Raw genomic sequence first — 19,609 nt, 5'->3', positions numbered from 1 at the left:
TAGTATTATTTAATAATATTTCAGGAAGGAAATGCAAATTACAAGTAGAAGATGAAATTTCACACTATTAACCTTGAACAGAAGTGATTGACTGTCTTACGTGTGTATTGGGGGGGGGGGATCGAAGTCAGATTTTAATATAAAGGTTATTTTGCTTTTGGAAGTGAGTGTTTTCCAACTAATTCAATGTGTTTCTTTTTTCTTGTTAAGCATCAGTTGTAGCATGGTAGAATAAAACTGATATGTTTGTCAGATTCTTATGAAAATATCTAGAATTTGTTCAACATAAACAAGAGAACTATGTGAACCTAGTAAACTGTACATCACTTGTGACAGCTGAACATTGACAGCACTATACAACACTGATGGATTCTGATTACTTTCTGCTCACTTGAAGATTCATTGGAAACATTTCCATACTGCTGTTTTCACACAAATTATTTTTTTCTGACAACCACCTCATTGGCTTCATTTTTCACTTTAGAGAAAGAGAATCTTCTTTCTGTTCACTATTCATGATTCGATTGATACTAACTTAGCAAGGCAAGTGAATGGTAGATTTTAATCTAAAATAACATTGAACAGGGTTGCTTTCCTACCACTTTCACAATCCTAAAAGAGTAAATAAAAAAAAAATAAAGTAATAATAAATAAACAGAAACATTAACAGGAAAATAGAAACCACTAGAGTTTTCATGTCTTCATTGATTGTATTTTCATTGGAGAAATACTGTTCCAGAATATCAAATTATCATTCTGCAAGGTCATGAAATGGGAGAGAAAATTAAAAGATGACAAGAATTAGGAAAATAAAGCGAATTTTATTTATGATGATCAAGTTTGCTGCATTAATGAGATCACAATTATATATTTCTGCTCAGTCCTGGCAGTCATAATTTCTCACCCATGTTCTTCGAGGTAGCAGGGTTAAAAAAAAATTATGTAATTCTGAAAATTTATCAATCGATAGAGAATGTGAATATGGATATTAGTCCTTCTAACATTAATAATGATTCCAAACTTTGGCATAAGGCCAAATTTTGGTGTTACTGATTTAATTAACCAAGGTACTTAACTTCTACATTATAATTTGCAACAATGGTATGATAAAAGACAAAATCTAACTCACCAGAGTAATAGCACAAAACAGATACGACTATACTACAGAGACTATGTCTCTTTTATGATTTCATTTCAAATTTTTAACATTTCTCTAAAAATAGCAAATGAACTACTACAAAATTAACTCATACCATCTTCATGAATTACTTAAAACAACCTAAGACTGAACTTATAAATCTATTAGTATCTTTTAAGAATATAATGTTAGATATTCACAGACTTACAGACTCGTAAGGGCAGAGTGTGTGTGTGTGTGTGTGTGTGTGTGTACATACATGATATCCAACAGGATTTTTCAATCCAGTATTTACATGCTATTATTTAGATCTTTATGTGATGTGCCTCAATAACCACATTCTCTTGAAAGTTCATATATATATTCTTATGACATCATCATCATCATCATCATTTAACGTCTGCTTTCCATGCTAGCATGGGTTGGACGATTTGACTGAGGACTGGCGAACCAGATGGCTGCACTAGGCTCCAATCTGATCTGGCAGAGCTTCTACAGCTGGATGCCCTTCCTAACACTAACCACTCCGAGAGTGTAGTGGGTGCTTTTATATGCCACCGGCATGAGACATGAACATATATATATATATATTGCACAGCCTAGAGGTTAGAGAGTTGCATTCACAATCACATGCTCATGGTTTCACTTCTCAGGTTGGGTGGTATGTTATGTTCTCAAGCAAAATACTTCATTTCACATTGCTCTGTTATCCTTTCAACATCTGATGTGTGGCACAATTGTGCACCTGCACAAGCAAAGTTGATTTGATGTAGGGAGTGAGCTTATGTGAACACAATCATTTGGTTGTCATGAACAAATCATCTGTGTGGTTGTTCAGCAAGAAATGTATTTTAATAGATTACAGAATATAGATTACATTAGATTCAGATTATAGAATATAGATTAAATTAAATATAAATCAACAGGATTGGGACATTATAGATTGTGTAATATCATTCCAAATAAAGCTACAATATCCAGAATATGTAGCTGATGAATGTGTCATGTGGAAATTAGATAATTTCATAGCCATGGCTGTCAGGAAACTCTGAGTACAATATGTGAGTCTTCCATATTTGTATTTTATATTAAATATAGTAATCTATTTCTATGATACTAAGGTCTTCTTTTTCTCCTTTTGTTTAATATGTATGTATGTATGTATACATATACGATATATACATATACTTGAAATTAAAAATTTCAAATGTGCCTATTCATATACATGTGTGTACAGCTTCCTGTTTCCCTTATAGGCTGGAACATGTCATTTTAATTTATATATTTATATGGTATTTTATTTAATTTTAACCATCATGAGCACTCAACTAATGACGTTGAATGTATTAAATTTTTGCTTTCATCGATATGCATATGTGCAGTAAATCTTTAATTTGAAGTTTTATAATAGACTCTATATAATACTTATGTACACTATCAGTGAAGATATTACATTTATATACTATGTTGCTAATTAAACAATGACCATTAAGGAGGCATTTAGTACATATATTGAAGTTGCATCTGAGTGGAGTACTTACTTGAAACTTATTTCTTTATTACCCACAAGGGGCTAAACATAGAGGGGACAAACAAGAACAGACAAAGAGATTAAGTTGATTACATCGACCCCAGGGCATAACTGGTTCTTAATTTATTGACCCCGAAAGGATGAAAGGCTAAGTCGACCTCAGAGGAATTTGAACTCAGAACGTAGCAGCGAAACTGATGAGGAAATGTTAGCATTTTATCTTTTGCTATGTTTTTCATTCTAAAAGAGAATTTATTTCACTCCAAGGAGAGGAACCCATTACATTTGCATTTGGGATAATATTACCACCATTATTTTTCTTATTTCTACATTTTTGGGTGGGGTGGTGGTTTATAACACCCTGTCCCAATATGGGTTAAGTCACTCCTATAGTTGTAGTAATATTAGGAGGAAGAAAGGTAGTGAGCTGGCAGAATCATTACCACTTAGCAACTTTTCACTTGTTTTTACATTCTGTAATCCAATTCAAAAGATCAGTTTTACCTTTCATCCTTTAGAGGTCGATAAAATAAGTACCAGTTGAGCACTGGAGTTGATGTAATCAACTAATTCCCTCCCACAAAATTTCAATATAGTAGAAAGGAAGGAAGGAAGGCATTCATTCTTGTATTTTCATTCTTATTGTTTTTTATTTATATTGTTAATATTTATGTTGTTATAAGAACTAATATCCAGTTGATTTATATTATTTTGGCTACATGTTATATTACATTGGCAATTACTTTAAGTACAGGTGTAATTTATCCTTGATTGGTTGCTCCTACTCTTGGTGTATGTATTAATTATAGAGTTATTACAGTTACTTAAATGTTCATTAAAGTTAGGAATTGTTGAAGATGATAATTTTATAGTATAGAAATTAAATATTTTAATTCATGTGTCTCAGGAAAGTTTTTTTACAATTTGAAAGCAGGATTTAGCAATATTAGTCTCAATATATTTTTTGAGCTAGTCAGACTCACAAATAAGAAAACGAGAAAATGAGTTTTCCCAGTTTTCTTATTTCTGGTAAAACTGTTAGTGGTTCTACACGATTATTTTTGTTTTTCAGTGAATTAGAAGTTTTATTCAAAGAAGATGCTTCCCACCGACAGTATACAGAATATCTATCATTCTTATGTTCTTGTCCTAATTATTCTCATTTTCTTCTAATTTTGGTAAGATTGCAGATAATTAGTAGTTTTATGAATGATTTTAGTGTTGTTCTTAGATAAAAAAAAAAAAGAAATATTTCATACATATATTCCTATCACCATTGGTTTTTTTAGTAGCTATATGACTAAGTTTTTGTTTATTTCTTATCTTTTACTTTTTTTTTGCTGCATTTGTTAACTGTCTATGCACTGGTAGTCTTCACACTATCAGGTTGTTCTGTATGATAGCAATTAATTAGCATATACCTTTATTTGTGAGTTATGAGATCTAGTATTCATTTTGGTTGCAGTTCATCTGCGTACATGCATACAGATACCAAATTCAATTTTGAAAAATATTTAAACATAATTAAAGTTTTTATTTCAAGTTAAGTTAATGTAATTTTTTCAAGTATCAAATACCTAATTTGAACTTTAAAAACATTTGTGTCATAGAATGATAATGAATGAAATATGTTCTATAAATACCATCAATTTATCTACAAGCTAATGCATTGTCACTATGTTCATAATCTTATTAAACTTAGAAGACTCTTAGTTTTGGATATCATTGCAAAATCTTGGATGTATCAGCAAACATTGGAAAATTCCATAAACTTCAATGTTTTTAAGAAATGAAATATATAGGGTTACATAAAGAATGTATATAAAATCTAAATCTGGATTTATTTTACATTAGTAGTAGTACCCCAAAAAGCAACATCAATTATTTTTCAGTATAATAAAAGTAATTTTTTAAAAATTCAACTTAATGTTCATATAATGCTACAAGACAATTTATTTGGCTAATAGAACTACAGCTGTATTACTGTGCAAATCTGTATGAGATTGGTAAATTAAATATCTGTTCATGTCAGAAATATACTTCATACTAACTTTTACAACAACAATCTTTTTCTTTTTTTTTTAATCATAAGATAACCTAAAGCGGTTTGGCAGTAAAGACTTCAATCTGTATGAAAGGAATATGAGAGATGCATGGTATTATAATAGATCTTTAGCTGAAACTGTACTTAGTCTGCCTAAAGGTAGGTGTGACCATTGATATGAATGTTTATGTGTGTGTACGTGTGTGTGCATGTGTGTGTGTGTGTGAAATATATATGATATTCATATACATATATAAAGTAAATACATTAATTGTATGCTAAGAGAAAGGTTAGTAAGTCTACTGCTATAGATTACATAACATTTGTAAGCCGTTACTTTAAGACAAGGAGTGGCCAACTGGTTTAACTTACACTGCCAAAGATTAATTTGTGATGTTCACAAAATGTAAAATGTGAACTAAGTTTGTGTCTTACGCAATTTTATAATAAAACAATAGGTAACAGAAATATTTCTGTTTTAATGTTCTAAGGGAATATTGTAAGCTTTTTAAGAAAAATGTGAAAGACAATTTATTCAGAAGCAAGGGATCTCCATAGAATTACTTTTGGCTTTCTTTTAAACACTACAATAGCTGAATCTGGCTTGTTCTTTATGCAACAATTTGTCAACTGCTGTCCTCATCCGCTCTAAAAGTGAAATTTCAATAAAGGACAAAATAAGATTTTTTAACACTAACGTAAAAGCGGTGTTATTGTATGGGGCTGAGACATGGCGAACAACAGTTAAGTCAAATAAGCAAACACAATCATTCATCAACAGATGCTTGCGTAGTATACTTCAAATTAGATGGCCCAAACACATAAGCAATATGGAGCTATGGCAAAGAATGAATCAAGATTCGATTAGGGAGCAAATATTTAAGAAAATGTGGAAGTGGATTGGTAGCACAATTAGAAAAGATGCACCAAATGTAGCAAAAAGTGCTTTACAGTGGAATCCGATTGGATATAGAAAGAGAGGTAGGCCTAAGAACTCATGGTGTAGATCAACACAGAAGGAACTAGAGAAAGGGGGACATTCATGGCAGAGTATTAGTACAGAAGCGAAAAATTATGCGACATGGAATTCAACTGTAAGTGGCCTATACTCCTCATTGGAGGGTTAAAGGCAGAAAAAAAAAACTACAATAGCTTTCCTATATTAAGTTGACTTCATTAAGTCCATTTAACTGTTAATTACAAATACTCACTTCAGTTCGCTGAGAAGAATATCAAGTTAATCTAGAAAAAAATTGCAATTTGAGATTATAATACAGTGTCCTAGCAACTCAACACCTAATTCATAATATGAAATGTATTTAAGAAAAGAAAAATGTTGAGTATAATATCATGAGTCAAATAACTTCGAATTATACTTGGTCTTAGTAAGATATTGAAAATATAATTCCTCTTGGCATTACATTTCTAATATTTTACTAAGGATGGAAATAATTTTATGTTACAGATGTTTCATTCATATTCTTTATTTTAGAAGAAGCCAAAACTACTAATATAAATTGACAGATTTGTTTTGTGATGTTTTCAACAACATTAGAAAGCTATATTCACTTAAAATATCTTTTATTCACATAATTCTGATCTGTGTATTACACAGACAATGAATTTATCTACAGCTGGCAACAAGGCTTAGTTGTAATGGTAATTGATAGAACATTTGATATATTTATTGCACTTACCCATGCAAACTAGATTTTAGGAAAACACCATATTGCTTCTGTTATATCTACTCAAAATTCAAAACTACAAGTGTTAATAATGAAGCTTATTTGTTTACAACATCAGCAAATTGGATGCAGAAGGAAAACGTTATGGTGGGAAATAGTATAGAATAACAGTTCTAATGATTTTTTAAAGTAACCTACATACACCTGTCTTCCTAGCTTATATGTGGAGGTACCCAAAAGTAACTGAAAGTGTTCTCTGTGGGACAAGTCCTTTGTAGTTCAGGCTTCCACTACTAGAAGCCACTTGATGAGACCCTAAGGCAACAGTTTGCCAACCAGCATCATCGGGTTAGGTTGTACTGCCACATGGTCCATCTTTGTTTTGCAGTACTTCTCCCTTGTGTATAGATTTTTGCAAATGCTGAAGCAAAAGAACATCATGCTTCCATGAAATTCTGTTTTCTGCAGGGGAAAACGGCAGCTGAAACAGTTGTCATGCTTCAAACAGCTTACAAGGAAACTGCCATGAGCAAAACATAGGCTTATGAGTGGTTTTCACTCTTTAGGAATGGTCACTTGTTGCATGAAGACCAACCTCAATTGACCTCAATTGTCACCCTGAAGTCAATTCAAGGTGACCATTTGACCTCCTGAATGAATGAAAACATCATGAAAATTCATGAACTGATCTTAGAGGACTGTCCTTGTACAACTTATGAATTTGTTGATATGATCAGTGTGTTCTGGAGCTCCTGCTAATGAATTTTGAGTGAGAAATTGTGAATGAAAAGAGTTGCAGCAAAATTGGTGCCTTGCTTGCTCACAGAAGATCAAAAGCAGTCAAAACTTAATGCATGTCATGAACTGAAAGACTAGCTAGGAGTAGAATGAATTAGATTAACTAATTAAAGAAAAATTCAACATTTTTATAACAATTATTACCAATCTTGCAAAATTTTCTTATATAATTAGTATCAATATGTATACTTGAATGGTTGTACGGAATTTAACTAAACCTTGTGATGTGTATTGATTTTGACACTTGTTACAAATAATTTAAAAGGTTTTCACTATCTATGCCCCAAGGTTGTGTTGAATAAACCCATAAACAACAAACAAATATTTAATAAAATGTTGTTGCAAAAACTCCTACACATCACAGACTTTTATGTCAACACAACTAACCATTTCCAAACTATTCAATAACACCACATTCCTCACCAAAGCTTCTTATCTACATACCACACCTGATCTGACTTTCCTAATACCTTCATATTCTACAGGCTTTGTTGTGGTTTTATTATTCTTGGTCAGTAACAGGTTTGTATTATACTGACTATTCACAGTAATCACTTCAACCTATATTTTTAACCATATAAAATCAGTATGAATCCGAGTCATACATAAACATATAGTTAACTACATGAATCAGTTTATAATTCACAGCTACATATGCACCTGCAGTATACTCAAACATCAACTGAAGAAAAGTGTAATGCTTGCACACTGCTTCATATCTATTTCAGCAATGTCCATTATGCTGAACCAAAGAAAATATTTACTCTGAGTTGTTTTGTAACATTGGTGTCTTAGATATAATGATCACTATCAAATGGAACCTAGAGGTGAAATATTCATAGCTGTTTAAATTACTGTGCTTGTTGTCTAATAACATAGAATGGACTATTGATTACTAACATTTTTATATATGCTTTCTTCCAGGTAACAAATTTCATGGCTATTACTCATTGTCTAGCATTTCTGAGATATGAGAACTGCTGGTTCTATGACTGCTATATCATATTGCTTAATTGTATCGATAAATACCTCCCCTGGTGGATCAACTTGAAAAGTATGGAATCACAAAAGCAGCTAATTTTCAAAGACTTATCTCACTTTTGCTATCAAGATTTTGCAAGATTTCCTTAAAGTAATAATGCATGCTGCCACAGATTCCACTGCACCACTTATTTATGCTCTAATACACATAATGGTACTACACGGTCAATTTATCTTGTGCCTGTGCAATGCATGCTTGGATGTAGCACATAATTCAAATAGGCACACCCATCAACTCCATGCAAGCATGAAATAATGTTAAAATATTAACGATGATGAGCAGGATATAATAGCATATCTAACGATGGTTCAATGATCTACTGCTTAAATACATGACCCAGTCAATTTCCCCTGTTGAATCCCAGTATACTTAACCAATCTATGTCCATAAGGTTACCAAGGATTAATCATTAGCCATTGATTTAAACTGATATCATCTCCTACATGAAATAACTCAAGAGATGTTGAAAAATATTTTGTGTCCTTTTAATTTTTGCAAAATTATTACTGTTTAATATGAGTTCAATTTTTTTGTTTCATTATTATTGCCATAACCATTGTAAACATAATGGCAGCAAAATCAGTGATTAACAAAAAGCAGTATGAGGACAAAATCAGAAAGTGGTGGTGGTGGTGGTAATGATAGTGATGGTGGTAGGTTAGAGAAGAAAGAGAAGTAATATCAGTGGTGGTGGTAGTAGTAGCAGCAGCAGGTTGGTGGTGGTGGTGGTGGTGGTGGTGGTGGGTTAGAGAAGATAAGTAGTAGTAGTAGTAGCAGCAGCAGCAGAGTTGGTGGTCGTGGTGGTGATGACAGTGGCAGCAGTGGTGGTGGTGGTGGTGGTGGTGGTGCTGCTGCTGCTACTGCTGCTGATGGTTTTGCAGATAGGCGTAAGAGTAGGACTAAAACAATTCAACTAGTATTAAAAAATTCATCTTCAATGCAAAAGCAAGTGATCCCACCCATTCCTGTGGTTACTGACCAACATGATGATATTCTGTGTAGGGTGGGGACATGGAATTTGATAAGTTTCTCCAGCTCAATATTAAACACACTGCCCTAGTCTTGCTATTTAAATATAATTCGGTGAATCTCCCTTCATGCTTCTGTTTTCTCTATTATCACAGAAATATAACTGTTTGCTTTTTCACAAATCACCAGAATAAAAAAGTTTACAATAGCTATGGACAACACTTTTTGCTTAAATTAGCAAACATTAACACAAAAAAAAAAAATTCCACTGTAACTTCATATATCAATCAATGCAATTTTCTGTATTAATTTAGTTCCTAATTGAATCTAATTATGGCCCTTAATAACCCTGTACAATATATAAATGACATTGTTTCTCATTTTGCCTTGATTGAGAAAATTATCATAATGCTTATACAGATATAATCATTCTAAATATAAAGCTATGTTAATAAAAGCAAAATTCAGTCTGTCCATCTGGGACCCCTGTATCTCGGTCTATATTTGCTCTACATAGACATATTATACCATTTTGGAATCAGGATGATCCTGGGATAGAAAGTCTGCCCTTCATTGGGTTCTTGCACATTCAGCATTGGGATCTAATTTAAAAGCATTTGGGTTGCTATTTCTAGCAGGTCAAACTTGGCTGATCCATGCCATCTTGCTTGGCATTTGTCAGATGACATTAGATATTAAGGGGGAAATAAATGATAATCTCTTTGTTACTTTTATGTCAAGATGAGAACTTCGTGACAAATTGGCCAACAGTTGGAATTCAACTAGGGACTGGAACAATAGAATAATTGCATTACAGAATTAATTCTCAACGATCCTTAACCTCTGATCAAACACCACTGGGGCATATGGTCATTATAGATGTATTAGAGTCATACTGTTTAGCTCCCTTTAGTTTTGGGCTGCAGGCCTAATTAGCCCTCTGCAGGAGCTCGCTTAAAAGTTCACATGGAGTGCAGTTTTTAAACTAGTATTAACTAAAAATATTCACTTTTTCCAATATTATTTACATTTGTTTATCCTAGCTTAAGATAACTGTAATAGTTTGTTTTCCTGTAGTTGATGCATAAGATTTCCCAAATATTAATATCATTTCAGTCTCATGGAATATTTCGTTGATTAAGTTATTATTAATTTTAATGATCAACACCTATATTTTATTGACTTCCTTTTAAGTGCAACACAATAATAATTCGGTATTTTACTATTTCAGAATTTATAGTTATTTTAAGATTGGCAGCCTATTTCAAAAATTTCTATCCCTGACAATTGTCAAACTGTATTTTGACTTCAAGAGTTTCCCCTGCAGCCATCTATATTTAGACAATCTGGTCTAATTTTAAAAGTATTTTGAATAAAACAAATAGTTAAAATATTATAAAAAGGAACTTGTATGGTATCAAATGCATATAAATCTACTTCAGAAAGAAGACCAGAATAGAAATATAAATTTAGAAAAGTTATTTTATTGTATTCATTAGGTTCTTTTGCTACTTTGTTATCATTACAAATAAGTATTATTCTATAAGTAGACATAATTTAACTGTCTTAATATGGAATTTTGTATTGCTGAATTGGTTGTGGCATAAAAATACCTCTCATTGCTGATTCAGTGAATGCAGCTTCATTTAACGTTTGGACACAAAAGTAGAGCAAGTAATATTAATTCAATCATAAATGAATGAACAAAGAAAACATCTAAATTATCAAGAGTACTTTGCAGAACTACAGAAATACATAATATAGCACATAGAAACTGATGGTGAGAAATATAACAGTTTGTCAGAAAATCATTTCCAGAAACAGCGATTCTATATATCTTAACATTATAGAGTAAACAACGTGAAGATATGACATCGTTTTTTTTTTTTTTATGGTGACATAAAGATCATACCCTCAAGAATAGTTGATCATGCCATCAAGCAGAAAAGCATAAAGAATCTTTTTAAAATAACACTGTGAAATTTTCTATAAATGAAGTTAAAAGTGAAATAAGTAGAATTGGCACCATCCGATTGTGGCCATTGCCAGCCTTGCCTGGCTTCTGTGCCGGTGGCAAGTAAAAAGCACCATCTGATCATGGCCGTTTGCTAGCCTCGTCTGGCACGCAAAAAGCACCCACTACACTCACAGAGTGGTTGGCATTAGGAAGGGCATCCAGCCATAGAAACATTGCCAGATCAGACTGGGCTTGGTGCAGCCTTCTGGCTTCCAAGACCCCAGTTGAACTGTCCAACCCATGCTAGCATGGAAAGCGGACGCTAAACGAAGATGATGATGATGATGATGATGTAAATCTTTAGTAAGCCTTTTAATTGTTTCAGTCATTAGATTGCAACCAAGCTGGAGCACCACCTTAGAGTATTCCACCGAGGTCCACTTTACCTTTCACCCTTTCGGGGTCAATAAATTAAGTACCAGTTGCATACTGCGTCGATCCAATTGACTGTTCCCCTCCCCTAAAATTTCAGGCCTTGTGCCTATAGTAGAAGGATTATTTGAGGTATCAGAGTGGCAAAAATTGTAGAATACAACTTTAAATGCTTTACATTATTTCTCTCTATAGTTTGAGCTGTATTGGGATTAACTTTACCTTTCATCTCTCTAGGACCTACAACATAAGTTTCAGCTTGTACTGATACCAGTTTATTTAATGATATATTTCCTATACAAATTTACTCTTTTATGACAATGTAAAATTCATTATAACTATAATTATTATCATTATAATCTCTTTCGTTAATGCCTTTTTCTTACTCGAAGTACTGAATTCAAACTGTATATATAAATTGCATGCAGTTTTTCTTTTGTGCGAGCATGTATGTATGCATGTGTACATATATTTCATGCCCTCAGCTTATGAATGGGATTCTACATAACATAGATGTCATGAATAATAATTCTATTTATTTTCAATTAGATGCTGGTAGCACGTAAAAGCACCATCTGTTCGTGTCCGTTGCTAGCCTCGCTTGGACCCCTTGCCGGTGGCACGTAAAAACACCATCCGTTCATGGCCGTTTGCCAGCTCTGTCTGGCACCTGTGCAGGTGGCACGTAAAAAGCACCCACTACACTCACGGAGTGGTTGGCGTTAGGAAGGGCATCCAGCCGTAGAAACACTGCCAAATCTGACTGGGCCTGATGAAGCCTTCCGGCTTCACAGACCCCAATTAAACCGTCCAACCCATGCTAGCATGGAAAACGGACGCTAAATGATGATGATGATGATGGATGATACTCAGAATACAGCTTTTTTTAAAATTATATTAACTCCTATTAACATTAAAATAATAATTAGAATAGTTACCACATACATTTTCTATATCCTTATTTTTCAATTCTTACATTTAGATAGGCTCTCAATCTTCTCTACTGCAATATATGGTCACAATAAATTGATATACTAATGAAAATGTATTCTTACTTTAATTCATCATTATAAAGAAAATCTTTGAGTATATTTGTTCAGATTTTTATAAAGATGTACAGCAAAGAAACTCATCAATGGTGAGTGTTACAGAGAAGAGAATGGTTGCCAAATAAGAAAGGTGCCACAAGGACAGCCTGAAAGAAACATCGTTAGAGTCCTCTGGACAGCTTCCTCAGAATTATCAATAAATCCTTATGATGCACCCTCATCAATAAAAACAGTAAATCCTCACAAAAGTATGCATTCAGGCATCAGAAACCAAGCTTAAGTTCCACAAAGCTTGGTCTACCAGCACTTGAATTAAGTTACAGCCTTCATGCATTCTACATTCCAGTGATTATTTTATTTCCATACAAGAATTGCCTCATCAACCATCTGCAGACCCATAAAACTCATTCTATTGCATAACTGTAAATCAATGTCTTCAGCAATCACAGATGGATTAACGATGATCTATTCTTGTCCAAACAAAGGAACAGACAAAATACCAATACTCATATAACAACCCTTGCCAGCAAGGAATATACACATTAAATGATGATGGTGATGATGATGATGATGATGAGTGTGCCAATGTATTTATTATAACAACACTATGCCCACAATTCTCAGGATAAGATAATCTGGTATGTCTCATTTTTTTTTTTTATAGATTTTCATTTTATGTACGAACTACAGAAAACAAGTTTAACCCTTCTTTAGTTATAAATATATGTCCTTGATTTGACTTCTCAGCAGTGTTTATACCAGGACTATAGTAAACATAGAAGAGACAATACATTATAGTAGAAATGCTTTTTCTTCTTTTAAATTGTGTTTTATAAATAGAAGTGAAACTTCGTTCTTAATGTTTTCATGTTCATCAGCAAAGATTTACATCCACCTATTATTTATGCAGATCTTTATCAATCATTTTATCTATTCTCTTTTGTAAGTTGTCAGATAACTGGCACTGTAGATGAACAAGAAAGCATACGCACACACACGTGCTCACACACACACACACATTATATATACATATATATATATATGTGTGTGTGTATGTGTGTGTGCATATATATATATATATACATATATATATATGCATGTGTGTATATATATATATAGATATACATGCATATATATATATATATATATACATGCATATATGTACACATATAAATACACATGTGTGTGAGTATATATATATATATATATATATATATATATATATACATATACATACATACACATTTATATACATATAAACATACATACATACACAAGTATTCATTAATATACACACATGTATACACACACAAACACATACAACACAGGCTGGCATCAGTTATTCCTAAATGCAATAAACCAGAGAATCTGCATAAAGTTGTGAAGGAATTTTAATGGCTCTATTACTAATATTTTGGTGTTGGTAAGACTTAGCAACTTTCTATCTTAAATATTTGTCGCTATACTCATAAAAATGAAAGCTGATCATAATGGTAGAAATGGAACTAAAAAGTGTGACTGAGGAATGGAATCAATATGTAATATTACATAAGAAATGGAAACCAAAACCCTGAAACTTCACACTGGAATATTGGTACCTGGTTAAGGTGGTGAGATAGCAGAACTGTTAGCATGCCAGGCAAAATTCTTGGTGGCATTTTTTGTTCAGCTTTATGTTCTGAGTTTGATTTCCCTTGAGGTCAACTTTACCTGTTGTCCTTTCGGGGTTCATAAAATAGGAACCAGTTGAATACCAGGGTTGATGTAATTGATTTACCTTTCTCACAAAATTGTTGGCCTTCTGCGAAAATTTGAAACTAATACTGGTACCTGGTTGAGATTAACATTTTTCTATCATTATAAGTGGTAGTTTCTATCATTTTCAAGAACATCTCCGAACATTGAGTAATACATTTGAAAATTGGGAAAATATAGTTTGGAAATCTGTGAGCAGATAAACATAAAGAATGTAATTATTTTGAACAAGTACACTATCTATCAGATTTGGCACAAATTTCTTGAAATATATTTGAAGCAGTTTAAGGATAAGTAATCTTTAAAAATAAAGGTATTCTTCTTTAATCAGTAGTTGTGGTGGCTGTGTGGTAAGAAGCTTCCTACCCAACTACATGATTCTGGGTTCAGTCCCACTATGTGGCACCTTGGGCAAGTGTCTCCTATAATAGCCTCAGGCTGACCAAAGTCTTGTAAGTGGATTTGGTAGACAGAAACTGAAAGAAGCCCATCATATTTAATATTTATTATATTATATTAATAAATTTTCATTTTTGAATTGACAATTGTATATTTCTATTTTCTTTCCATTTTTATAAATTTAATATATACCCATCTGAATTGTAAAGTTTTTCTCTACTAAATTGGGTATTATACAGTGGAGTCAGTGAAAGATTGGATGTTTTCATCCCCATTTTCCTCATACACACACACACATACATCATATATAAATATAAAATATAAAATCAAAACATAATATATATACACACACACATATATATAAATATATATATATATATATATTATATATATATATAGATATACATATATGTGTATATCTGTGCGTGTCTTTGTGTCTATGTTTGTTTCGCCATCACTGCTTGACAACCAGTGTTAGTGGTTATATACCCCATAACATAGTGGTTTGGCAAAAATGACTGATAGAATAAATACTAGGTTTAAAAAATAAGTCTTAGGGTTGATTTGTTAAAAAAACCCTTCAAGGTGGTACTCCAGCATGGTCACAGTCAAATGACTAAAACTAGTAAAAGAATAAAAGAATACCTGTTGAATAGTTAATAGTCCCTAATCTGTAACTAATAACCAATAAAATACAAGACAAACGGCATTGCTATTGAATGTAAGCATACTTCAACTAACTAATAACTAATTATTTATTGCATTTCTTTATTATTTGTTTCTCTTAATTATTTATTACATTTCTCTATGTATCCTTTAATTTTCCATCACATGATAAAAACAATTACATAGTTTAAATATTATAGGATACGTCTTAAATAAAATTTAATCAAACAGATTATACTGAAAAAAAAATTCTTCTAATTTTCAAACTCATAAACACTTTTCCAAATCTTAAACTGTTTATGTACAAATATCTGAAGATTTTATTCTCGTTGTTATTGACTCATTATTTGACTTCACTTCTAGTTGTGAGGTTAATGATGTAATATCATTGACTCTTTCAATGAAAACAAAAAGATTAAAATATCCCGTGTAATGATATTCATAGTCTCAAATTCACAGTATGATAGCATAAACTACTTGCTATGTCTTTTAAGCAGTTTTATTTATTGTTCATCTCTGATTCATAACATTTATTGACTACTGTCTAAAAATAATATTAGAAGTCAACATTACAGCTGAGGTCAAACACCTTAAGCAGATGTTTGATATAGTATGTACAAATATGTAAGTATCTCACATATGTAAGAAAGTGATCTGAAAAACTTCACTCAACAGTACTAAACTACGAGCTGACTGCATCTAAAAGCAGAAACAGCTGTAAGCTAATGAAGTTCATTAGATAATCATGCATCCCTTGATCATCTCTCTTTATTATCATCACTCTATACTCAACTGACACTTCATTCTAAAACATACATACATTGAGTTCTACACCAGGTTATTAGTTTCACAACTGTTGTTGTGATCCCCTTCGGTCATAAATGACCATGGGATTGCACCTAGAAAGTTACCCTCTGAGTCTGGGCAAGGTTATTTATGGAAGACCAGCAGTCGCCCATGCATACCAGCCTCCTCTCTTCATGCCACCAATGTTATCCAAGGGAAGGCAAAGGTCGATACAGCTCGACACCAGTGACGTCGCAACTCATTTATTAATGTGCAAATGGCTGAGCACTCCACAGACACATGTACCCTTGATGTAGTTCTCGGGGAGATTCAGTATGACACAGAGTATGACAAGGCTGGCCCTTTGAAATACAGGTACAACAGAAACAAGAAGAAAGAGTGAGAGAAAGTAGTGGTGAAAGAGTACAGCAGGGTTCGCCACCACCCCCCCTGCCGAAGCCTCGTGGAGCTTTAGGTGTTTCCTCTCAATAAACACTTACAATGCTTGGTCTGGGAATCGAAACCACGATCCTATGACCACGAGTCCACTGCCCTAACCACTAGACCATTGCACCTCCACAGTCTCACAATAATCTATAAAGATATGATGATGGTTATAACTATCATCATATCCTTCATAATTAGTGTCACATTATCATAAACTGTTAAAATTGAAATTTAGGCCCATTAAAAACATCATAACTTCAACATCAAAATTATATCATTTGTATTTCTCATAATAAACCTTGCTGTATAATATTTTGTAAAGCCCTCTACTACCTAACTGAAAATCTGAAAATACTTAATTTTCCAAAAAAAAAATGTAGAATGTGTAAAACAGAATACTAAATCAGCAATGAGTTTAGAATAACACGAATTCCTTTATTCTATGAGGTTATTCTATCTTTTCTAATTAAATGTTTATGTATTTAATTGAAATGGAAATATATGGAAATTAAACATATTCAGATGAGACAAAGTAAAAGGCAATAGTTCACCTGTTTGTGCTTCATTATAATATTTTTTTTAATGATACAAAAACTGTAAAAAAAATCCAACAGTTATTGATTCATGCAGTCATCATCCACATCATCATCATTGTTTATAATTATCATTATATTATCATTATCATTACATTAACTATGGGCCGAACATAATCATAAATCTATTTTTAAGTTTAAACATTTCATCATATACAATTTCTTTTTTCCTTTTGATATATAGTAAAATATAAAAATAAAAGTGAAATTTAATTTAACTTCAAAGGAAGATTTATTGTTATTTATACCTTTAAACATGGACTTTAATAAATTGTTTTAATTAGTGAAAGGTTGATAACCTGTTGCATTCTGATCGAGTAAGCATTGTAGTGAAATTCCATTAGAAAAACTGTGAAGTTATATCATTCAACAAGGAGACCCACTGCTTAAGAAATGCAAACTTTAAAAAGTTCATTTCATTGGGGATGTTTTTGAAACAATAGTTTTATTTTAGGAAATTAAATTGAATCATCAATAAAAATTATTGTTTTAAATCTTGACAAGTTTCCCTTCTATTTCAATATATAATTTGACTACATAATAAATTATTCCAAAGGTATAACTTTTGAAGACTTTGAAGAAGTTTGAATATGTCTATAACTGCTTTCTTAAATATTTTGCATATTATATTTAAGAGAGTATCTATTTTACTCTCATCCATATTCCTCAGAATTTTACACTGGTTTATTTTATATTTATATTTATTTATTTATTTATATGCAGTATATCAGAATAATGCATAAAGAACAATATCCATTGACAGGTGTATTTTAAAACCAGGTGAGGTGAGCAATAGTGATGGTTAAATTTAACATATATTTTATTGAACCTATAAAAGTATTCCCTGTAATTCTGGCTAAAACTAACTGTTTCAAAGATTCCTCCCACATTCTTCAGAAACACTCCAAAGTTAATGCCTAAGCTCAACTAGATTGATTATACTCTACACAGATACAACAAAACTCTACTTGTTTAATTAGTTATCACTAACACACAATACACACACACACAATATAATACTTTTGTAATCATTTCTGCTATTGACAAAATTTCTGCGGAAAACTTTCACTATTGTCGTAATGCAATTTTCTATTATCATCTTTTCCAATGTTTAAGAAGTTAATTCCTCCAGATGAGATATACACACATACACAACACACATCTGACTGTCTATGTATGTATACATATCCACACACAAACACACACACAACACTGAATAGCTTCCATATATTCTTTTCTGTTCTAGACTCGAGGCCCAAAATTTTTGGGAGAGGGAGGGCCAGTCAATTAGATCGACCCCAGTACGGAACAATTACTTAATTTATCAACTCCAAAGGGATGAAAGGCAAAGCTGACCTCGGTGGATAGCTTCCAAATATTGTACAGAAGTCATAAGTAGAAGAGAGAAACATTGTTTAAAAATAAGTCAGTTAAGAGTTCCCGTCAGCTCTTTTCAAGCATAATGCAAAACTCAGCAAATTGTAGAGAGCACTTTCGTATAATAACATATGAAATAAGAACAATCATGTATCTACTCAAAGAACATAACAAAATATCTACTGTTAGGAGTCTTATATATAATTTAAGAGTGGAAACTTATAATTTATCTATTAGCTCTTTACCCACCTTCCTAATGAACCACCAAATAAATATATTTTAGTTCAGATTGAATAAAACCAACTACAACTTCCACTTATTTAACATTTCAGCTTTCTTAGATTTCTTTCTTCCTTTTTTGTTTTTGTTTTGGAGGCTTGGTTTAAAAACTCTTTTCATTACCAGTGTAACTGAGGCAAATGTTTTTGTCATCTGTTCCAAAATATTTAGCACCATTTTAAATATTCCTTTTACAGCTACTAGAATAATTTGAATCAGTGATTTTAAGAGTTGTGTTAATAGCATAAATTCCAGTACCTGTCTATTTGAAGAAAATATACAACTGGTGTCCATCCTTGTAATGTGCCACTAAGTCATAAAAATAACCATTAAAATCAACAAACTTCAGATCTTCAAAGTTTAGAATTTTCATGATTTCAATCCAGTAAAAGGAGCTTATAAAGAATGCAGATGGATAAATAAGCAGATTTTATTTGACAGGAATCGAATTTGTTATTCATATTCAGCTTTAATTTTAGTGAATTGGTTACTTATTCTATATAATGTTTTTTTTTTCTCTCATGCATACTTTTTATGCGTGTCAAATTTATACTTAACAGAAAAGGAAATTTGATAAACATTCCAACATACGCTCAAAACATATAGTAATGAAGCTGAAAATAATTTTTTAGAAATATGAAATAACTCCTTTAAATTCTTAC

General features: G+C 32.1%; 1 protein-coding gene across 10 annotated transcripts in view; it reads right to left on the bottom strand.

Moving 5' to 3' along the window:
- Positions 1-19,609, bottom strand: part of LOC115210389 (bone morphogenetic protein 1) — a 2,987,986-nt gene that overhangs the window by 1,125,201 nt on the left and 1,843,176 nt on the right. The gene's annotated exons all lie outside the window — the stretch shown is intronic.

The sequence above is a fragment of the Octopus sinensis genome, linkage group LG4, assembly GCF_006345805.1.
Source record: "Octopus sinensis linkage group LG4, ASM634580v1, whole genome shotgun sequence".
In the NCBI taxonomy this organism is placed as follows: Eukaryota; Metazoa; Mollusca; class Cephalopoda; order Octopoda; family Octopodidae; genus Octopus; species Octopus sinensis.
The sequence above is the reverse complement of the archived record's forward strand: the minus strand, read 5'-3'. Positions and strand labels throughout refer to the sequence as shown.